The sequence below is a fragment of the Mustela nigripes genome, chromosome 12 (assembly GCF_022355385.1).
Source record: "Mustela nigripes isolate SB6536 chromosome 12, MUSNIG.SB6536, whole genome shotgun sequence".
NCBI lineage: Eukaryota > Metazoa > Chordata > Mammalia > Carnivora > Mustelidae > Mustela > Mustela nigripes.
Genome location: NC_081568.1, coordinates 98,541,052 through 98,551,043, shown reverse-complemented (window position 1 = coordinate 98,551,043; position 9,992 = coordinate 98,541,052).

Here is a 9,992-nt window from a genome sequence, read left to right as displayed (position 1 = left end):
AGTGGGAGGTGAGTATTTGGGAGGAATCTCAGTTTGAAGAATTCTCTACTGCTGACCTGTTTTATTTACTCGAATTACAGCTGGGACAGCAGGTAGTTCTATTCCTCTTTTACAATAAAAAGACACAGTGGTTGGATCATAGCTGTATGGTGGTCGTGCAGAAAATCAAAACCATCCCCATGTATTTTACTTTGTTACAAGAAGAATAAGAATATTTGGAGGGTGGGACAGTTGCCCTGTGGATTCTGTACATTTATCCCATCCTGTTGCGGGTGCTTCCTAATACCCACGTGAGGAACGGTACCTCAGTTTTACGGATGATTAATCCCAGCAACAGGCAAGTATGTTATCTGACAGACCAGCGGTGTGGGAAGACGATCTGCTTTCCTCAACTGTTTTTAAACTGCTCTTCCGTGAAGGGCGCGCACCTGCTGATGAGGGATCACTCTGTGTTCCTCGGCCAGGCAGCGTTGGCTGAGGGTCGCTGGGGCAGACCGTTCCTAGGATGGTTTCTCAGACAACTTTCACACTGCTTTTTCTGACTGAACTGAATGCTACCTTGATGGGGCTGGAATTTTAGGTGGCAGCCACTGAGTTTTTCACCAGGCAGGAAGGGGGGGCCCCCAAGGGCCCAGCTGCTGGCCTGAGGATCTGCTGAATGGGGGAGGCCTGCCTCCCGCCTGCTGTAGCTCCTTTCTAAATTCAGGAATTTATGGACTTGTGTATACCTCCAGAGGAAGTTGTGGGCTTGTAAGGCCCCATGTGATTCAATTACACTCACCTTTTTTTAGGTCACCTGTGCCATAACATAACACAAACACAGAAATGATACCACATTCCCAGGTTCAGGTTCATAAGGAGTATGGCATTCCTGGGTGGGTGGGGTGGGGTGGGGGATTTTTTTTTTTTTTTTTTAAATCCTGACTATTTCTGGTTCTGCTGCTGGGAGTCAGAGAGAGGTATTTAAGAACAAGTGACTGAAATAAGAATGATACAGCAGGGGATGTAAGGCTTCATTAGCACTGCTAAGTATGTTTAAGTAACAATTGCAGTGGGTCTTATGGTCCCCTAGGTGTCCAAACTGTCCAATGCAGTGGTTCTCACAGTGTGGGCACAGGACCATCGGCATCGGCATCATCTGGGACCTTGTCAGGAATGCATATTGGAGGTCTCACCCCAGGCCTACTTAAGAAGGCACTCAGGGGGTGTGGTTCCCTAGATCTGTGTTTTAAACCAGGTGATTCTGATACTACTCAATTGAGAACTGTTTCTCTAAAACAAGTTCCCAGATTGTTTCTTTCTTTCTCTCTCTCTCTCCTTCCTTCCTTTCCATTGTGTGTGTGTATGTGTGTGTGTGTGTGTGTGTGTGTAAATCAGGCTATCTCTAAGCTGACTTCCACGTCCAACAGTCTGTGATTCTGTGATTATCACTAAAATGATTCCAGTGTATAAACCAAAGGCAGATGTATACATCATCGTGTGTGTGTGTGGACGCCCATACATGGGCGGTGGTTGAGAGCACGAACTCTGGAGGTTCCTCTGTAACCAGATCCTGGCTCCACTAATCACTGGTGTGTCGCTGGGCCAGCTGTGTAGATCCTCTGAAGTCAGTTTGCTCATTTATTTATTTATTTTTTAAAAGATTTTATTCATTTATTTGATAGAAAGATCACAAGTAGGCAGAGAGGCAGGCAGAGAGAGAGAGAGGTGGAAGCAGGCTCCCTGCTGAGCAGAGAGCCCAATTCGGGGCTCGATCCCAGGACCCTGGGATCATGACCTGAGCCAAAGGCAGAGGCTTAACCCACTGAGCCACCCAGGCATCCCAGTTTGCTCATTTATATAAGAAGCAAACAGCAGTACCTCCTTCAGAAGGGTACGAGGACCCAGTGAGATCATAGCCTAGTAGGCTGCATGGATGTCGGATGTGTGATTCTTCCATCACGCTTGCTGCATTTCTTTTCTTTTTTTTTTTTTTTAAAGATTTTATTTATTTATTTGACAGAGAGAGATCACAGTAGACAGAGAGGCAGGCAGAGAGAGAGAGGAGGAAGCAGGCCCCCGCTGAGCAGAGAGCCCAATGCGGGACTCGATCCCAGGACCCCGAGATCATGACCCGAGCCGAAGGCAGCGGCTTTATCCATTGAGCCACCCAGGCGCCCCTTGCTGCATTTCTTTGAGCTTTCCCCTTGGGTACTTGAGGAACTGGGTCCCTAGCAAGGTTGGAGCCCCAGACTCTACATATCCGGAGACCCCAAAACCATGGCCTGAGTGTGTGGGCTTAGCTGCTACTAGGCCTGAAGGTGGAGCTTCTCAGATTCCTAGGGTCAGTTTAAGCCTTACCCTGGCAGAGGGAGGCACGTAGGTAGAGTGCGTATGTAATTCTATGACTGCGTCGATCTCCTTCTCTGGGCAGCTTAAAAAACACCAAGAGGAAATGACATACCGATGTGAGATCGGCTGAAAAGGGGAGAAAGAGGCTGGAGACAGCGGGCCTTTGTGATCTCTGAAAGTCTGTTTTATGTTTGTTCATTTTTGTTTTTTAATGCTCTTGTGGCTTGTTCTGCCCCCTCCAAGGAGCAGAAGGAGTTAAGGTCTGGGTTAGAGGCAAGATGCATCTGTGTGTAAAGTTTAGGGGAGGGATACCCCTGCACACCTTGTCGCCCCCTGACTTCACAGACCCCAGCAGCTGAGCTGCGAGGGGTCTTGCCAGAGCTTCCTAAGAAGCCTGAATGGAGACAAAGCCCTTGTTGAGCCAGAAATGGGGAGAGAGGGGTGGCCCGACAGCCAGGTCTGCTTCCTCTGAGGGGGAGCTGCGTGCTGCTCAGCCTTCTGGATCGTTCTCAGCACACTGATGTGGGAGGGAAGGCAGAGGCCACCCAGTGTGAGTTGCTGCTGCCTGAAATGGAGCTCGTTCTCCCACGCGGAGGCAGGCAGTGACTTGAGAGGCTGCTCCCCGCAGCTGCTCCCCACCCGCAGCCTGTTCCCAGGCACCACATGGCTCCTTTGGCCTCAATGCCACCAAGAGAGTGGCTTAGCCTGGGAGACACCGCTCTGCTCAAAGCCACCAAGAACCACAGGAGTGCTCAGGACGGGTTGCTGGCTGGGGGCCTGTGCAGCCCTGGGAAGATCAGTCCGAGCTTGCAGTTATGAGCTCTCTTCAAGGCTGATCTCCGGTTGAGGTCCTAAGCAGCTGCCATATGTCCACCAGCTTTCTGCGGGAGACGAGCCTCCTCCCCTCACACCCCGCCCTGTGAGAGCTCCTGGGGCTGCAGATTTGCAAGGTACTGGGAACACTCACCATTCAGAGTGAGAGGCCCAAAGGCATGCTCACAACTGCTTCAGCCGTCCCACACTTCATGTATTCCCCAGGAATGTGCTCTATGAATTAATTCATGTGGTCCCCTTCATGCAAGCCAAGGTTGAACAATTTGGGGGGCAACTAAATATACTTTCTTTTCCCCTCTGTTGCTCTAGAGAACCCATCAATAATTTGATTCCAGTTAGCTGGAATGCCAGAAAACAGAACATTCTGCAATATGAAACAATGTTAATAAAATGTCGCGGTGGAAGGACCCTTGGAGACCAATATCCAACATCCTGAAGATATTTCTTAAATGGAGCGGAGTAAAAAAGGAGTAAAATGAAGTATATAACACAATGTAACCTATGAAAATTAAAAATCCATACACAAGCGCCCCATGGGTGGCTCAGTCGGTTAAGCACCTTGCCATTGGGTCGGGTCATGATCCCGGGGTCCTGGGATTGAGCCCCAGGTTGGCCTCCCTGCTAAGAGGAGCACCTGCTTCTCCCTCTTCCTCTGCCCCATCCTCCCTGCTTGTGCTCTATCTCAAATAAATAAAATCTTTTCAAAACACCCTTATACAGAACAAAACTACGCCCTATTGAATGAAAAATATTGTTCACATTGATATGGTCGCCTCTTGGGAAAAAAAAAGATTAGTGCTGGGAATGGAGAAAGCAGGGAAAGGGGAATTAGGAGTGGAGGGAATAGGAAGGGGAAGGGAAGAGGGAGAGGGAACAGAGAGCTGAGGGGAAAATAGTAATCAGGATGACAGCAAACCATGTCTCAAGGAGTAGGAGTCACTCTACCCTTTAGAACAAAGTTCAAACACAAAAGGTAAAAGAGGAAGCAAGCTGTGGTGTAGTTCCTTCACTTTACACTTGGAGAAACCAAGGCTAGAAAGATTAATTCTTTGGCTCTGAGGTTTCATTGCCATCAGCGGCAGAAGCCTGGTATTTTGACTCCAACTTCACCGCTCTTTCTGCTATGTCAAACTGCCACACATGTATTTATAATATGTTGATCCCTACCCTTTTAATGAGTAATTCATTGAGTTATAGTTTTAACTAGAGAGGTTGATCATTGCTGGTCTAACTCATAGGTTCTCCTCAGAGAAGCTACCCCACACTCCCGAAAGATAGTAGCTTTGCTGGACACCAGCTGACCCAGCCCTCCTCCTCCTGCGGAGGGCATCTGCTCTAAGGGCAGCCTCTCCCAGACACGGGGAAGGGTGCCCAACCAAGCTGGTTTGCTCCGGACCGAGGGGATTCCCAGGAGGCAAGACTTTCAGTGCGCACACAGGAAAAGTCCTGAGCCAACTGGGACAAATTGTTCATCCCACCCGGAAGGGACTTAGGACCTGTGTGCAATCCGGTTCTCAGAAACTGGGAGATGGAGGCCGTTGCCTGAAATAGAAGCGCCGTGGTCTAGAAAGATGGCAAGGAGGGTTGAAGAGCTGCTGTATTGATCACATGTAAGCGAAATTTACAAGTAGAAACTACGAGCAAGTAGAAGACATTGATTATATTTTAGGAAAGCTGACTTTCAGTAGCTTCTTCCTTAAAAACCACCGTGGCTAATTGCAGATCCTTGTGGAGACTTTTTCCAGATGCTTCTGTTTGCTGTTGCTGCTGCTTATGGTTTTGTTGCCAAGGAAAGGGCCACAGCAGACTCTTCTCTTCTGTATTAAAGCTTATTCTCTCCAAATCATGATGCTTATCTTCCAAATTAAAAAGAAGTGAGTAATATCCAGCACATTCAGAAATCTCTAAGTTGGGAAATCCCAGAGCGACTCTTAATGGACTCCCACCTCTCCTCTTGGAGCTCATGAAGCTCTTAATCAGCCAAAGCTGAGGTGGCAGATTGTTTTTCCCAAAGGGAGCTATGACAACATGTCCCATTTCTCACCCTCTTCTGAATTCTTACTTTGACACCCCGGAGCTACTGTGAATGTCGCTGCTAATGGCTTACAGCTGATCCCAGTCCAGAGACTTGCCCCTCGCCAGGGGGAGCCTTCTATCCCAGAGGATTAAGCCCAACACCAAGAGGACCCCCAGCCAATCCCCAAAAGCCAAGCTGACATGGGGACATAAGGCCAGTCAGGCTGACGTTGGTCTCCAGCTGAGGACACATCCTTGCTTAGCATTCCCACAACCTTGCCCTCCTCTCTCCTTTTCTCCTGAAAGTACTTCCCTCACGTATTGCATGGATAAGTATCTCCCACTCCAGGCTGTATCTGGAGGTCCCAACCAGGGACAGACTTCTCCTGGGGAAAGGAACATTTGTGGATGATTGATTGAAATCTATGAGTCATTTGTGTGATTGTGATTTTTTTGTGCTAGGAAAAGTGCCTTCTTTTTAGTAATGTGCTATACTGGTATTGGCTTCCAGACTTCTCGATGCATAAGCATTCATTCATTCACTGAGACTTTCATTTAATAGCATTTATTGGCCACCCATGATATGCATAGAGTATGGAATAAGACCTGTTTTATTTTTAAAGATTTTATTTTTTAATACATTTGAGAGAAAGAGCATGTGAGCAAGGGGAGGGGCAGAAGGGGAAGGAGAGGGAGAGAGAGGGAATCTCAAGCAGACTCATGCTGTGTGCAGAGCCCCACTCCAAGCTTGATCACAGGACCCTGAGATCACGACCTGAGCCAAAACCAACAGTTGGACGCTGAGCCACTGAGCCAGCCAGGCGCCCCCTGACCTGGTTTTCACCTGGTTAAGGAATGTATATTGTAGTAGTGTCACCAAAAACTCTAAGATAGAATAAAATATAAACTACAACAAAGTAGTGGGGCGCCTGGGTGGCTCAGTGGGTTAAGCCGCTGCCTTCGGCTCGGGTCATGATCTCAGCGTCCTGGGATCGAGCCCCGAATCGGGCTCTCTGCTCAGCAGGGAGCCTGCTTCCTCCTCTCTCTCTGCTTGCCTCTACCTGCCTGTAATCTCTGTCTGTCAAATAAATAAATAAAATCTTTAAAAAAAAAAAAAAAAAAAGGGAGCACTGTTTAAAAAAAAAAAACTACAACAAAGTAGTAATCTACATCCAGAACGTAGAGAAAGCAGTGATTGATATTGACTTAGAAAATAAGGGAAGAAAGACACATGAGGAGGGAGCATTTCAACAGAGCCTCCGAAGGGGGTAGCATTTTGGTAGCTAGAGGGTGCAAGGAAGGACATTCCAAAAACGGGACCACCATGTAAAAGGCACCCATTCCTGGGGAGACATGCTGTGTTTTCTGACGTTCCTGAGAAGCAGTCTGCCTCCCACTGTAAATGTGCTTATCTCTGTTCTGTTCAATATGTGTTGAATGGATTTTTTGGTATGTGCCCTAGAGGGCAATATTATTTCTCTTATTTGTTTATTTCTGGAAGGAAGTCCTATGACAGCCCCAAGAGAGCAACATCACTAGGTATTACTTACAGCAGCCACCACAGGGATTTCCTAACCTTACGTGGTGACAGGAACCACAAGAGCCCTTGGCTGGCCATTTTAGCCTTAAGTCAGCACCATCTTCGGACAGGAGAAGCCCAGTCCGATGCCTCCTCTGAAGCATCCCTCCAGGTCATGACCACCTCTGAGCCCCCAAACCAAATCTCCATGGCTGTGTTATCTGCCTTTGACCCTGTCAGCTGCACCCCCATAGAGCTGGCTCACTACCACAGCGCACTCACAGCCTCCCTCCAGAACCATTTGCCCCAGGGATAGAGCCTCTTTTATTCAGATTTACATAAGTATGGGTACTGTGATGGTGCTGCACAAAGGTGGTCAATTAATGTTTATAAAATAAACTTTGATCTACCTGCTAGACTAGTCTCTTCCCAATGAGAAGGGATCCCAATCAAGATAGAAGTGTTGTTAAAAAAAGAAGTGTTGTTAAAGCAGGTGAACAGGACCAAAGGAAACGTGTTGGCTCTAATGGCTACAAGCCCTGTGACTTTTCCCTAGCCACGCAAGGAAGCAACAGCAAGAAACTGAATAGACCCTAAAGGAGGTTATTATCCTATGAAAGTCAGCAATTCACCCAGAGGAACACTCCTAGTCTGCTTTGCCACGGAGGGGTTTGCATGCCTGGGTGACCTAACTATCCATCTCTCTGGTGAGTTTTCACAGGATCTTCCTTTGTATCTTTCTCTATTTTGCTACTTTTTCTATGTCTTTCAATCACTTTGAGGCTTGATTTTATTCATCATCTTAGACTCCCCATGTCTCTCTCTATTCTCACCTTTTCCTTCTGACTTTCTTCCTGAATTAACTGGGATTAGGAGTACACCAGGATCTATAGCCACACATAATATGAGGTTTAGGTTTTCTGTTCTTTTGTTTTTATTGAGGTATAATTGGCATACAGCATTGTATGAGTTTCAGGCATACAGCATAATGATTCAACATTTGCAAAAGGATCGCCACAATAAATGTACTTCGTATCCATCACCATACATAGTTACACATTTTTGTTCCCTGATGGGAACTTTCAAGATTTAGTCTTGTAACTTTCAAATAAGCACTACAGTGTAATTAACTGTAGTGGCTCAGTTGTAAAGCCGTGCAAGTACCGTGCATAGTGGAGAAACTAGCTGGGTGTTACTGGTATTCCCCCCACTCCCTTGCTTCCCCTTCGTCTCAGGAAAGTCTCTTCTTGCTAAGCCTCTTTCCACATGAGTTATGCTCTTATCCCCTGCCTTAACTTTCCCGTCTCCCTGTCCTAGCCTCCCCACTCAGGTCTGCAGACACTCAGACCCTCTCCTTCCTTCCTTCCTTCCTTCACAGCCATCACACTATTGCACCAGATTTCTTGAAAAATTGTTAACACGCCGTGCCTCGGTTCCACACTCCTGTGCAATCCCTAAGCTGTGCACCCCCCCATACCCCTCCATCCCTGCCTCCCACCCAAGGAAAATTACTCTGGCCCTGACCCTAAAACCAACAGTGCAGACTGATCCAGTGAACTTTCTACAGAGTGCTTAATTTCAGGGAGGGGACCACGCACCTGCATCCTTCAGGTCATCATTGCCCTCACCTGTGAAGGCGCAGACTTCCTCTCTCTCTCTCTCTCTGTCTCTCTCTCTCTTCCCCTGAGACTCTGCTCTCCTCCCCTCACTGGCTCATCCCCCTACTTGTGAAAGGTCTGCTGCTTTCCTGAGGACGGGCTCCTGGCTTCCGGATTGCTTACCTTCCCTCCTCATCTCCAGGACCTCCCTTACCAAAGCCCTGGGCAGTGTCTCAGTGTATCACTGAGCCTGGGGTCTGAAGGGAGGCATTTTCATGCACAAATGTAACCTTTTGTAAGATGTGTGTAGCCTCCTATAAGGTGCTCCTGTTTTTTACCTGGTTTTCACCATTTAGCAAATAGGGCCACCTGGGCCTTGTTGCTTCCTGGGCCTTGGCTCTGAGGCTTTGGGATTGGCCCACAGAACTCAGCTGGGAAGCGCCCTGTGCAGGCTCAGAGAAGGTTCAACCGTGGTGGGGGGCATGGGGGTAGCTAGTTAACCATTCACCTCCCTCCTACTGGGGGCATTGGCGGGGTGGCCCCAGCCCCAGTGCTCCTGACGCATGTTTGGAGCCCGTCCCTGCACCCACGTGGCCACGGAAGCCAGAAGCCCGCAGTGGCAACCCGGACTTCTCAACGTGCCTTGTTGCTGGGATTCTGTTCACAAGCACTTAGAAGAACTCCAAGAAAATCATGTCTTCTTAAGTGTCTTGTTCTAAGAAGAATGTGCGGATTTGAGAGTGAGCCATAACACCTTAACATGAGCTTTTTCCCCCCTAATTATTGTTATCATCATCATCATCATTATTATTATTATTATGGAATGTTGGTGGGAAATGTTGAAAAGTCAGGAAAGTTGAAAGTACAGTGAAAAGCTATAATCCTCCATCTTCTCCAACAACTATGAATATCTGCCAGCCTTGTTTCATCTCTCTGTATCTGTGTGCATGTGTTTTTTTTTTTTTTTAATTTATTTATTTGACAGGCAGAGATCACAAGCAGACAGAGAGGCAGGCAGAGAGAGAGAGGAGGAAGCAGGCTCCCCGCCGAGCAGAGAGCCCGATGCGGGGCTCGATCCCAGGACCCTGAGACCACGACCTGAGCCGAAGGCAGAGGCTCAACCCACTGAGCCACCCAGGCGCCCCTGTGTGCATGTGTTTTTAACAATTCTGCGTATTACTCAGTGATCACCATGGTAAGGATAGTCGCCATCTGTCCCCATACAACCTTACTACAATATTATTGACACTGTTCCCTCTGCTGTACTTTTCATCTCTGTGACTTACTTATTTTATAACCAGAAGTTTGTACCTCTTAATCCCCATTACCTGCTTCACCCATCCCCCCACCACCTCCCTTCTGGCAACCACCATTTTGCTCTTTGTATTTATTACTCTGTTCCTGTTTTTTTGTTTTTGTTTTATTTGGGGTCCACGTATAAGTGAAATCATATGGTATTTGCCTTTTTCTGTCTGACTGCTTTCACTTAGCATGATGCCCTCTAAATCCATTCATGTTGCAAATGACAAGATTTCATCCTGCCTTATTTTTTTTTTAAAGATTTTATTTATTTATCTGACAGAGATCACAAGTAGGCAGAGAGCAGGCAGAGAGAGAGGGGAAAGCAGGCTCCCTGCTGAGCAGAGAGCCCGATGCGGGGCTCAATCCCAGGACCCTGAGATCATGACCTGAGC